This window comes from Crassostrea angulata, chromosome 10 (genome assembly GCF_025612915.1).
Source record: "Crassostrea angulata isolate pt1a10 chromosome 10, ASM2561291v2, whole genome shotgun sequence".
In the NCBI taxonomy this organism is placed as follows: Eukaryota; Metazoa; Mollusca; class Bivalvia; order Ostreida; family Ostreidae; genus Magallana; species Magallana angulata.
The window spans coordinates 13,589,846-13,604,006 of NC_069120.1; the positions used below are offsets into that span (position 1 = coordinate 13,589,846).

General features: G+C 33.4%; 1 pseudogene; it reads left to right on the top strand.

Moving 5' to 3' along the window:
• Positions 1-251: 251 nt before the first annotated feature.
• On the top strand, positions 252-12,290 carry LOC128166673 (uncharacterized; annotated as a pseudogene).
• The last annotated feature ends 1,871 nt before the right edge of the window (positions 12,291-14,161 follow it).

A 14,161-nucleotide genomic window follows, 5' to 3' on the forward strand; every position in this document is an offset into this window, starting at 1 on the left:
TAAAAGAGATCATTTTGTTCAGTAACGTTAAAATTTCTTCAGGAAAAAAACCCCCTAATTTTTGTTTTTAATTTTTAGTGCGCAACAAAACTCATTTAGCATTCCTTATCTTCGTAAAATTGAAATAATTTACTTTTTAATATTTGTAAATTTAAATTGCCATATTGGGAAAGAAATAAACATGTTGAATAATGCTGTCACTAGAAAATAATTATGGTCGAAATGTCTTAGGAGCGAAAGGCCTGGTTACCGCTTATAAGCAAAGTTAAACTAGCGCTCAGCAATGCTCAGTCCGCTGTCCAGTATGATGAGTATCAAATCAAACTGAAACTGAGTGTCACGAATATGTCAGAACGGGATGAACTAGATGAGGACGGCGGACCCTCAACTTCCAAACGTAGTAAATTTGGAAGTGCCGCCAACGCTGACTGTCAAGCTGTGACTGTGAGAACACCTCAACAGTCAACAGAACGAATCTTGGCAAGTGAACTCGACGAACGAATCTTCACGTATGTGTCCAATTCGAATTCATTTAGTTTTGCTAAGTTTGGATTTCTCAAACTTGGACCACTTTGCAATGCATCAGAAAGTCACAGTTTCACCGAAGCAAACTGCCATGTTAAAACTGTAAGGAATGAAAACAATTTGGCTTTAATTTTGGAGTTCAGTCAACTCTTTAGTCGAGGGGTTATGCTTTTAAGTGATGTGAAAAATAATAGACGGGAACTGGACCGACAGGAAATCGCTGCAATAAAAATCTTAGACAATTTTTTTAAGGAAAAAGGTAAGTGTTCATGTACAAATAGTTTATTTTTAGCTCACCTGAAAAGAGTGGAGCTTAAGTGGGCTTTAACCATGTTTACTGTCCAAGTCAGTTTTTATTATCCTAAAACATATGTCAGTGATCCCTTTTGACAAGTTGAATTATAAAAATATCTTCCATGATGTCCTTTTTTTTAAAATGAGAGTTAAAAAAGGGACACATTTTGATTAGTGTGAATACCTTTGATAATCGTAGCATTTTTGATGATTCTGAAGACCCACTATCTTTGAATTTTGTTCTGGTTTGTTTCTTTTTTCCTTAACTCACATGATGCATTGATTGAAAATAAATTACAATACATGGGGGGGGGGCTAGTAAAATTATAGATGATATACTAGTATACAGCACCAACCAGACCCAATCTAACAGATATAAAAAATAGACCCCAACTAAAAATTGGATCTGCTTTCTAGGTTCACTCAGGGTTTACTCCAGGTCTGCTAAGGTAGACCAAGAGTTAACTACAAGTAAACCCAAATTTAACGCAGAGCAGACTGAGAGCAGACACATTGACCAAACCCTGATTTCAGAAGCAAACTCTGAAAGCAGAGGCAGGATCTGGTCTAACTAACACACCTGTCAATCAGGATTTCGAATCTCTGTCTGGTCTGTCTTTATTTCTAATAAATCAGACTGGACAAGAATTGTTTACATATCACATTACATTGTTTATTGCCAAAATCTCACCAGTTAAGGGAAAACTTAGTGATCACATGCAAAATGAAACAGAAGTCCCAAATTTTATTATTTTGTCATTTTCTTTGGGGCTGTTTTTCACATCATTTTTTACATTATATTGATATATATTCGTATAAAAAAATCAGCTGTTTTCCAAACATCATTGTCGTCATTACATCTGTCAGAAATGCACATAGCTCATTAAAATCCAGAAATGATTTTTTGATATCTTCATTAATTTGAAAGCTTGGTTGCATGTATGTATGTTTTATTAAGAATGTCATCAACCAATGGAGATTTTATCATTTAATCATGTGTACTGTATATGTACAGGTATATGCATGTTGGATATTTAGAAAGTGTTATAGTATTATTTCAGATCAACATGAAAAATGTCTAAACAAAGGCTTGCGAGGACATCAAAGCGAAACTGATAAAAAAGGGTTTTCGGGAACAGAAATTGCAGTTACATTAGCAGAGCATCTTTTGGGAAAGCTAGCTCCTGGTAAATCATATGTTGTTGATGAAAAGGTGAAAAGAAAAGGGAAATGCAGACGTGGATATGAGTTTTGTGAAAGTGATCCTATATTTGGAAGCACTGGAATTGGTATGTTTTGTTTCGAAAGAATTTAATCTTATTTTTAGCTCACCTGAGCGGGGTACGGTGGGGCCACAATGGGGAGTTGAATTTTTACATAGGAATATATAGAGTTAAATATTAAAAAATCTTCTTCTCAAGAACTATTTGATTAGGAAAGCTGAAACTTATGTAGGAGCATCCTCTGGTAGTGTAAATTCAAAGTTGTGAAAATCATGACCCCCAGGTGTAGGGTTGGGCCACAATGGGGGTTGAATTTTTACATAGGAATATATAGAATAAATCTTTAAAAATCTTCTTCTCAGAAACCAATCAGCCAGGAAAGTTGAAACTTGTGTAGAAGCAACGTCAGGTAGTGAAGATTCAAGTTTGTTCAAAACATGATCCCCTGGGATAGGATGGTGTCACAAAACGTGGGAGGGGGACAAATTTTTACCTAAGAATATACAGAGAAAAATCTTTTTCTAAAAAACCAATTGACTAGAAAAGCTGTAACTTATATGAAAACAACCTCAGATGTGTAGATTCAAATTCGTTAAAATCAAAATCTTGAGGAGTAGGGTGGGGCCACATTAGGGATCCAGTAGTACAAAGGAAAACATTTTAATTAATCACAAAAACTGAAATGTTATTAATACTGTAGAAGCACATATTTTTATGTGTTAAAATTTCGTTGTTTTTTTAACCAAATAAAATTTTGTGGACATATAATTTCGTCATATCATAATCTCTATAATGTATCAACTCTGTATTTGATAATACTTGGGTTAAAGATTAGTCACAGATAAATTTATTGAGATATTCTTTACCATAAACTAGGTGAAAATGAACTTAATAATAAAAGCTTTGAGTCAGAGTGGGTCAAAAACATCAAAAGTTTTTTCTTCTTTTAGCTTTTAATAAGTTTTGTGATTTTATTTTATGCTTAAACTATAACCAAAACAATTTTAACTGCCTAAAAATATGCTTAAATAGTAAGCATTCCTTTCAATTTCTGTGATGATTTTTAGTGTTAAAAATCATCAGAATCCATGAGCTTCCGGGGCCTTCGCCCCCTGGGCCCCCACCAGGCTTCGCCCTGGACACACTGGGGGGCTCATGGCGGCCCCCAGACCCCCTGCCATTTTAAGTATGCACTTCGTTTCTGGTCTAGCTATGCCACTGGTAAAGTATTGCATCTATATTTGGGTGAATTTTTAGGCCTACGGACACTTTTTCCCTACATTATCCACGTAAGGGAGAAAAGGACTGCATTACAGCTGCTAAGAACTAGATGATTAATGTTTTGTTTTACAGGTCACGAAGAGGGCTGGCATGGATTTGCTGACATAGTGTTATCTTCCCATGATGGAGTACCAGATACTATCAGTACAACTCACATTAATGAAAGCCAGGAGTCGGCAACACTCACTTGCTCTGATGATGGTACACAATTTTTATAATAGAAAACTAAAAGTGTTCACTAAGTTTATTTTAAAGAATTTGCCTAAAGGTCACCTACAACCAATTTTTTTCTAATAATTGATATACAGTACATGCAGGTGCCAGATAGTTGTCAAAATGTTTGTCAAATTTTGTGTCCATTTATTTGTCCAGTTTAATTTTTTCTAAATAATGTTCTCTTCTCTTGGCCCGGTTGGGCTTTAACTTTATACATAGAGTGCTTGTGGGAATGGAATGTGCAGTGACCTTGAACCTATTCTCCAGTTCACAGCTCAAGGTCAAAGGCATATTTGATTCATATCCTTGTCCATGTCATATTTCATTTCCTCTTTGCACAAATCTGTTTGTCTGTAAAATGTATCCAAGAAATAAGAGAAGAATCAGGGACTTATTATAGTACATATATCATATTCTTTGAGGCAAGATTACTAATTGAAAAAAAATCTATTATATCATCTACATGTAGTTATTATTTTCATTCATCACATGCTCAGCTCAATATATTATGGATATATCGCTTGCAATTAATTTTTTATACCCCCGCAGACGAAGTTTAGGGGGGTATATTGGTTTCACCCTGTCCATCTGTCTGTCCGTCTGTCTGTAGATGCAACTTTGTCCCCCTATAGAATTTTTTACTACTGCATGGAACAGTCTGAAAATTTGTACATATGTTGATCACCATCTGAAGATGCGCACCTGCAATTTTTTTTTAAGATCAGACTAGATTTAATGATTTTATGACAGTTTTCGTTTTCCTTATTCTATGAAGTGTACACTGATGTTGAAAAGTAAGGGAGGTAATCCTTACAGATTTTATTAATTAATTAATAGGTTTAAAACACTCTAAAATATATTTATATAAAAACATCCAGATGGAGGTTTTTTGTCTTTATGTCTTAACTAAATTTAATTTTTATAAGTATTCTATCAACTGACAATGCAAAATTTTTGTTTGTGAATGATAAATTCTTAGGAGCTAATAAGAACATCAAAGACAAGTGTGGCTGAATTCATTTGTCCCAAGGGGGCCATTATCTGACTGAGCCATTGTTTAGATGGAGCATATGTTTAGGGAAAATTGATAATCTGTAAAATGGGCGGTGGTGTTGGGGCTATTTTTAAACTGTTTCATGTAAACCAAAAGTTTCTTTCATTATAAGGAAATAAATAATATCATTATTAATAAAGAAGTTATGGTAACTATTTTTAGAAGTTGTTTAAATTTATTAGTCATGTAAATTGATGAAGTGACCCTGTAGGGCATTAATTTAAATGAAATTCAAAATTACTGATATGATTGTAGTGTTTTGGCAATTTTAAAATTGTTTGTAATATTAAATTTTCTTTTTTACATATTTTTACATACATGAAGTATGGTAATTATGGTAATGTTTTGGGAGTTAATTAAATTTAACAAGCTCATCAAAGAAAACCATAGTCCTATGGGATCAATTTTCTGATATGGAGTTCCATTGTACCATGAGAAAGTGAGGAAAATTTGAAACAACTAATTGCATCTGTTAGGACTCTTATTAGAAAGATATTCAAAGTTTTATCAACAGATGAGCATTGCTTGGCTACCGGTATATCCATTTACTGCAAAGGGAGGGGTTATTGTCATTTTATTGGCTTTTCTTTAAAACAAATAAAAAAAATTATCATCAAATACATAAATTTGTAAATGTATTACTGTTATACATGTTTATTTACAGTGAAATTCTGACAATTTTGATTTTAATTTTTCTTTGCTAACTAATTTATTTTTACAATTCCAGAATTTTATTTTTTTTTTTATGTGTTCCAAACCGTGCGGGGGTATTTAGTCCCATTAGGACAGTTCTAGTTGATATTACACTGTGTATTCTTACCAAAAGTGACGTCATAATTCAACATTATGTAGGTTTAGGTGATTGATTGACATAGAATGAAAAAGCAAAAAATGAATTCATTTAAAATATGATGCGTTATAAATGGGAAACATTTAATGCTGTTTTATTTTTTTTTCATGAATTGATAAAAATGTTGTCAAAAAAGGAAATGTTTGTTAAACTTCAAACAACTTTTTTCCATGGGTAAAGTTGTTGACGTCTTGAGGTAAATGTGTTCTGCAGCTCACAATTATTAATAATTTTTACAGAAAAGATTGAGATTTATCCAAATACATGGTAAAACATGTGATAAAAAGAATCTCTCATGATCTGCGATGTATTTATGATTTTTATCCAACACCTGTGTTTTCTATCCCCTCGTCAAGCCTCTGGAATAGAAAATGCACAACTCGTTGGGTAAAATCATATACCATCACAAAACGTGAGAGATCCTATATTATCTAATCAGATTATCTTAATTGTTTAAAAAATTTGGTGTAAGAGAGTTTAAATAATTCTGCTACACATACAAGTACTCAATGGAGATCAAGACTGTTTTTAGTAAGATAGTTTTTGGGTTTTTTTTTCAGATTGCGATGATCACAATGAATGTAGCTCATCTGGAGGAAAAACTATTTCTGACGCCAAACTTTTTAAATCAAAGACAAGTGCTGAGAATCGAGCAGTTGCTCAAACAATTGTATTTTCCTTTCTACAAAGAAAAAGACTTCCAGAGTTTCCAAATTTGTTGATTCCAAATATCTTGATTTCTCCACAAGAATTTAGAATCATTATGTATGATGCTGTCAATGACATTTTGATGTGCAGTGTTCCTCTGCCAATATTCCAGTCTTACCCATCAAACTCTCTGGAAATTGCATCCATTATTATTCTTTGGATGGTTTTGCATCATACAATTTTTTGTGAGGGGACAGATGCACTTATCAGAGAGATGGGCATTGAAAGGATAAAAAAAGTTCAAGCCGATTTCAAAGAAAGGGCAAAAGAAAAATTTGAGTTGTATGTTAATGAACTTAAATATGGTGTTCAGGGTTTTCCTTTTGTTCAGAGAGAATCACTGCCATCATTTAAAGCTCTTTTGCTTGGAGTTAATTTACTTCCAAACATGAATTCATGATCATCTCATTTGCATTTCCCAGGTTGTTTTATTCTTCGGGAGTTAGCAGCAAGGTGCTATGTACATGTATATTGTTCTAAACACTCAATAAAGTTTTTAATTTAATTTTCTTTTCCTCTTACCGGTAATTTTTAATTGATGTGTAACTCCATTAATCTGTATATCAGATTTGATTTTGATGGACATTGTTGCCATTGTTAATAATTTTAGAAACTTTTGTGTAACACTTTTCCTTAAATAGATTTAATCTCAATTTGGTTAGATTTGTATCACAGACGGAATCATGTGAAAAAAACCTGTCGACAGTAATGCAGTGCTCAATAATGATAGGAAGACGTAAACTGTACAGTCATGGAAGGTATGCCAGAAGAGCAATTGAGGATCATAATCTTATGTTCACTGGAAAGTTTGAAAATTTTGTCAACTTGTTGAATTTGCATTTTTAATTAATATAACTAATTAGAACTATGTTGGAGGTTCATGCAATTTTGGAGTATTTAACTAACGGTTGTATGGAATAAGATAGATGTTCTGCAATTGATAACCCTTCTCCCTTCTTTCCAGCGATTGGGTGGCCCTGAAGAAGAAGGTTTTGCTTTATTTGTCATTAAACTTACAGGGACTTAGACACAATTTGACTTAAAATTTTCAAATTTTATTTTTCCATTTTCATCTCAAATGGATGAATAAATGGCGGTTAATATTATGCTGAGTGTCTTTGAACTTAATGGATTCAAACTATACATGAAGATCATTAATTTGAATAGTTTCAAGAGATATTGATTGGTTGGTGCAAATATTGTCAGTTGATTGAGTTCTAACATGCAATTAACTAAAGATTTAATATTAAAAAACTTCTAAAAGTTAGCTATGTTATCACTTAGGAAGTTTTGTTAAGTTAACTACTACTACCAGGAATGAATTAGTAATAATATTCTCTTGAATGTTAGTTAAGTTATCTAACACTTTTGACATTTTTGAAACATCGATTTTTTGACACAGCAATCACAGCCCGTAAAATCGCATGACATTTTTATATTTATTTTTTTTTCGATAAAATGTATATAGTTTCATAAAAGGTTTTCTCTTTCCTTTTAGTAATTTAAGAAAGAAGAGACGTGTAGAATAAAATATTTAAAAAAATAAGGAGAGCAGCTGTTATCGCTAAGCAACCTTTGATTACTACCGACTGCAATGCTCTATGATAACAATTCGATCTCTGCCAACTCATCAAAATACTCAAAGTATGACCATTACTTCTTTAAGCTTTATTAAAAATTCCAGCGATCACTTTTTATCATCACTTTGACAAATTGATAATATATAACTACCGAGTGACTGCGCACACTTGACATAATGCTGTCATCTGAATCGGTCAAGATTTTGGTACTGTCGTTGCAACACATAAACTTTCTGAGTAATGTTGCGGGTATATATACACCTGAAACAAATCTAGGCAAGTGTTTTGAGGGCACCTCGGAAGGATATATATTATTATTCGATCGCTCTTTCGTAGATTGTGTCCGTGAGTGTAAGAGGAGACCCCGATGTCAGGCTCTTCGGTACGACCGCCGAACCCTGATCTGTATGCTGTACCCTACAGACAAAATCCCCAAGAGAGACATCGGCGGGTGTCATCAGGCAATCATCACCTTTTGAGATGATCGAAGCTAAGGAAAGCTACGTTAAAAACATTTGTTTGTATGTAAGATTGCGCGGGAAGGCCCTCGAGATCGTTGCCCCACACTGAAATGCTACATTATGTGGACAGTCAAGTCGGGGCTCGAGCTAAACTCCAATGTATGAGCTACGTGGAATTTCCCGGAGATCCGAGTCGTGCCGTTTGTACAGAACGGGGAAAGTGGACATTGAATGGTGCAATAATAGTGCAATAACAGATGGATTTATATTATATTAGTATATTAATTTATTGCAATCTTCTGTAAGCTCTGTTACATATTATACATCAAGCTATAAACTTAAAATTTACATAAAATTTGTTTTCTTTCGGCAAAAATTCACAAGTTGAAAATGATCGTTATATACAACACTATTAGGCTCAAATATGGTGTTTTCTTCGCTCAATAGAGCTGTAGGTTCCTGAACTCTTCAGGTACAAGTTCTTCCAGCGATTAGAGTAGTAATCTTCGGCGGTAGATTTTTTCTTTCACAATTCAACCTTTTGGCTATTTTCAATCAAATTTGACATGTAGCATCAGTGGGTAAAGGACACATATCTTTTCTAAGGATAGATAATTAGGTTACAGTCTGTAAAATATTTGTTGAAGAAAGCTAAAAAATAGAGAAATTTCTAGTTTTTCCAAGACTCCTACAAGTCAGAAAAGGGACTTAAAGTAGTGGGAGAGGGAGTTAATTTAAACCCCTATAAAGTTTTGAAAATATGTGGTACCAAAAGTGAGGGAGGAGGGTAATTTCGATTGAAGCATGTGAGTAGGTATGAAAGCCCACTGAGCTCATTTTCGTAGGTAAAAAATTTTTTCGCGAATAAACGCGTTACATTCGCGAATAAACGCCTAGCTTTTGCAAAAAAGCATAACTTTCGCGAATAAACACGTTGGTTTCACGAATAAACGTGTTTGTTTTCAATCATTGTTCTTAATAAGGGTAAAATTTACATTAAAGTTACGCGTAAATTCGCGAAAGTTTCGCGTTCTATCGCGAAAGTTTTGCGTTTATTCGCGAAACTAAAGCGTTTATTTCCGTATGTTTCGTGTTTATTCGCGAAATAAATATTTTTTTACCTACGAGAATGAGCTCATTGGCCATGGGCTTTCCGTAAGTAGGCACAGGATTAAGTTTTTTTCTTAAACTTAAAATTTATGACAATTTTACAAAACACCAAACACAGCATTTCATTGTTAAATTAAGCATAGCTAGCGTTTCATTGTTTAATTAAACCTACATGTAGCTGCAGATTTGTATATCTGCGCAGAGTTCCCAAGGGCCAGATCGCTCACCTTACCAACGATGTCTTTTAGCCCAATAATATTGCTATATCAAACACTAGTACAATTCAATGACATGTCTAAATTTCACGCAAACAAACATTCTTTAGATTCTATTTATCATAAACTTGTAATGCATTATCCTTCTAGTGCCCCAAGACTGCACGGAGCTGTATGACAAGTACAATGTCAGAGAGAGTGGACCTCACTACATCTCTCCGGACAACAGAACTATTGTCCGTGCTTTTTGTAAAATGACAACTGAAGGTGGATGGACGGTAAATCTCTTCAATATAATTTTATTGTTTACAGCTAACTATTGGCTTTAGTATATTTTGATCAGATGGATTCCACACCCTACACACCTCCCCCAATGTGACCAATCTCTGGTATTTATTTATTAGCTTCAGTGGTTTGCTTCTCTATATTAGTCTTAGAAATTATAGTCTTTTTAAAGGACGCTTACAAATTTCCTGTTTAAATTCGACCTTCCCCTCTAGTGGACCCTTTTTGACTCTAAGGCATTTGATATGACTAAATGCCAACTTTTGTAATAGCCTTTGTTACATTAATTTTAAAGGGTAGAGCGTTCATTTCTTTCTGAAGAGTTTATTTTTTTTATGTCGAATGTGTCCCTTTTTCCCAGAATTAATTATTGTAATACGCCACCCCATTCCTAAAGCAGCAATGATATGAATTAATTTCTAGTACGTCGTCATACTAATTTCCATTAATTTTAATTACACAAATTAAAGCTTCTATATGCTTCAATAAAATGTTTAAGATTATATATACATGTACTACATATGTAACCTGCTTCCGCGTTACTTTCACAAATCATGCCGTCAACGTATTCTCCAAAAAGATTTTTCTCTATATGAATAAAATTTTTAAAATCTCCTCTAAAGAAGGCTCCATGTTTGGTTGTAATATAAATAAACGCACTTTAATTTTGTGTTAAGTTATGTTAAAGCGGGTCCAGTGGTTCTGGAGAAGAAAAAGTTTACGACGACTACGAAAAAGATAGACAGTTGGAAAACTTTTAATATTTTCAAGATCAATCTTCCTTTAAGAGGAAGGGATGGTGTGTCAATAAAATATATCTTCTAAGTCCAAAGATTTGTGACCCGACAAACATCAAAGACCTTATTGAAAACAATGCATTTTTTTTCAATGTAATGTACAATTGAATTATTATGTGTGAAATTTAAGGTAGTTCAGAATAGAAAGAATGCCAGCGTTAACTTTACTCGGAGTTGGACAGAATACAAAGCTGGTTTTGGAGAGGTAACAGGCAATTACTGGATTGGTAAGTTACCAAACAAATCACGTGCTAATCACTCACTCACTTGTCATTTGATATTAAATCTATTTTTTCAAAAGCTGTCCAAAACAGCGCTAAATAATCGAAATGCCCAATCCTATGTACAGGTAAGAGGTGTACATATATCAACTTTTTCATAGAAAGATGTAAATGTTGTCCATTCAATATGTTATACTATCCAATCAGCATGAGCAGCGTATTTATGAATTATGAATACATGAATTTTGAATTATGAGCAGCGTTTTCGATTACATACATTTCAGGTGTATTGACCAGATGTTTTAAATTGTAGGGAACGATGCGCTGCATTATTTGACGTCTTGCAATAACACACTACGGATCCAGCTATCGGAGATTAGAGGTTCTATCAAATCGGCCGAGTACAGCAATTTCCGGGTTTCTAATGAGTCGGCGAAATTTATGATGACATACGACAGTTTTATTACAAGCAGTAACAATATTGGTAAATGTTGTTGAAAATACTGCAGGTTTATAGTTACTTTATGATACGAAGTAGTAAATAAAATTTAACGAACACAAACAACATACAAAAAACGAAGTTTCATATACAATAATTGATGTTATAATGTACAATATATTTTGGTGCTAATCTAAGTTTAGAACTCATCAACGTAAATTGTATTTAAAATATATGATACATCAACAAAAAAAAATACATTATCATCATTATCATTATTATTACAAAAAGGCTTTTAAAAGAAAACTAATGAAGTCACCAATTCTGGTGCCAGAGAACTGTTTCATTTCTGGGACCCTTTTACGAATTAATGTCCATGATAGTTACAGCGACAGATAAAATGACAACGTCTAAAGAACACTAGTATAGTTTAGTATATAGAGTAATATTATATAAATTCGTATTAATGGATTATTGCTATTTGTTATAGTTACATGTATTTACTCTTTTATAATATAGTGGATGCACTCGGGGGAACTATAGATCAGTATCGAGCGAAGGGCATGCGTTTCTCAACAATTGATAGGGACAATGATCGATATCCCAGTGGTAGATGTGCTGATCAGATGAGAGGTGGGTGGTGGTACAACTCGTGTTCAACGTCCAATCTAAATGGAGAATATTGTCCCGGTGCTAATAATCTAAGTTGCATGACTTGGACCAAAAATGCGGACAATTTGCATGGACATGAGGACACCGTGATCATGATACGAAGAATAATCACAGACACTGATCGAAATAATCATCCAATGTTAACTCAACAAGGAGTCCACATGGTCCCGTGAGGTATATGTATGATCTAACATCACACACTCGTTATCGTTACCTGTATGTCGATCGGCATAAAGAGAGGACTCGTGCCCACAACAACTATAGCTCGGAAGTTTGGTCTTTTCAGATAACTGACAAAATTTACCTGAATATACATGTATTATATATATGGAAAATAAACTAAATTATGTTTTATTGTCCTTTGCTATTATGGCACCTCTTTGAAATAAATATCAGTAATAAAATTATATTAATTTGAAATAGAAACGTGTGTTTATAATTGTTTGGATACAGTTCCTGTGTAGTGGAGCCAAGCCCTCTTGCTTTGGTAACGTACATGGATAAAAAAGCAGAAAAAGGCCGGCCTTATTCTACAAGTATCAAGTTAACTTAAGTAACAATCAACTTACGTGATTAAATAAGCGCGGAAGCTTATTAGTGCAAAAGTAGGATTTTTTTTCTTCAAAAATTAAAATTGGAATTTCCAACTTAAGTCTTCGAATTTCCAACATATTAGTTTTAATTTACAAATGAACATATTTGTAAATATAACAACATACATTATAACACAGAAAAATTGTGCTATAATTAAACTATAATTATATATGTCTGCCTGAACTAGAAGTTTTCTATAAAATAAGATTAAATCGTATGTACATGTATACAGTATCAGATACCGTGTATCGAAATACATGAACATATAACTTTGAATCATATCAACGTTATCTTAGTAAGTAAAATTAGAGAGTGTCTTTAATCAAATGTAGTATCAAAAAGAAGCATACCTAAAGATAATTAAAATCAAAACAAAGGCCGTGTAATTAGCATATTTGATTGTGTCATTATCTGCATGGCGTTGATAAAGATGACTTGTTTTATTGAAGACATTCGTCTGAAATCCAGAAACTTATCGTAATATTATTAGAAAATTAAAGTTAGAAATTCCAAGATTAAAGTTCACTTTAATGTTTGAAAATCCAAAATTCAAGTCGGAAAATTCAACTTTAAAGTAGGAATTTCCAAAATAAAAATATTGGAAATTCCAAGAGTGAAGTTGGAAATTCAAAAAATTTAAATTGGGAGATCAAACTGTAAAATTTGAAAAATTAACTTTTTATTCGGTGATCACAACTTTTAAGCTAGAAATTTCAACTTTAAAGTTTGAATTTTAAAGAAAACAAAATACAACTTGGCAATAATACGCTTCCTTAAATATTTAAGATGTGGAATGCGACGATTCGAATCACGGGTATTCTACATGTATGTCCAATTGGTGACTTAACTTTTTCTAGTTTAGTTTACTTATAACTTATTCTTAGCCACTGATTGTAACTTAATTAATTATATATTTTGTGTAATTATATCCTTTTCATTTACTTCATAGAACTTAAGCTTTCCTCAAAATCTGCGAAAATCATTTTTGAAATCCCCATAGCCATAGATGTGTGGCTGATATGCCCCAAAGCCACCAAGCTCGCGGTCGTGAGGGCCACGCTTTTTCAACAAATCTTGCAGCGATTATGTAGCAACAAAATGCAGCGCTGCAATACATGTATAATTATTCAAACTCCCCCTTTTTTTTAAAAGATACACACCACATTTTGTCAAGGTTTGCCAAGTAGTTTTTGAGAGGAACTATAGGCATTTATTAACCTTCATTCTGAAAAATCAATGTCTTTTCCAATATTGCAAATTATTGTTACGTAGGCTCTCTGCGGGGGTAACCTTGCAATAAAATTGGAAAACACCATTACATGTATAGCAAATTAGCATTCTTTCCGTAAGGGAAAATATAGCCATATTTTCGGAGGGAACTGCAGGTACTTCTCTATAGCCATTTTACCGAGGGAAAAGATTGCACTTTACAACAGTAATAAATTTGGTAGGGTGAACTTTTACTTACGGAGACATATGCACGTGATCCCCATTACCGACCGAATTCTTGTCGGTGATTTTGCAGCATTTGCAATTGACATATGTATGTGTTTGGCATGCACACATGCAGGCACCTGACGTTATACTCGTAGTGTAATACATGTATGCCATAGTTTAATAGTTTTTCAAGACTTTT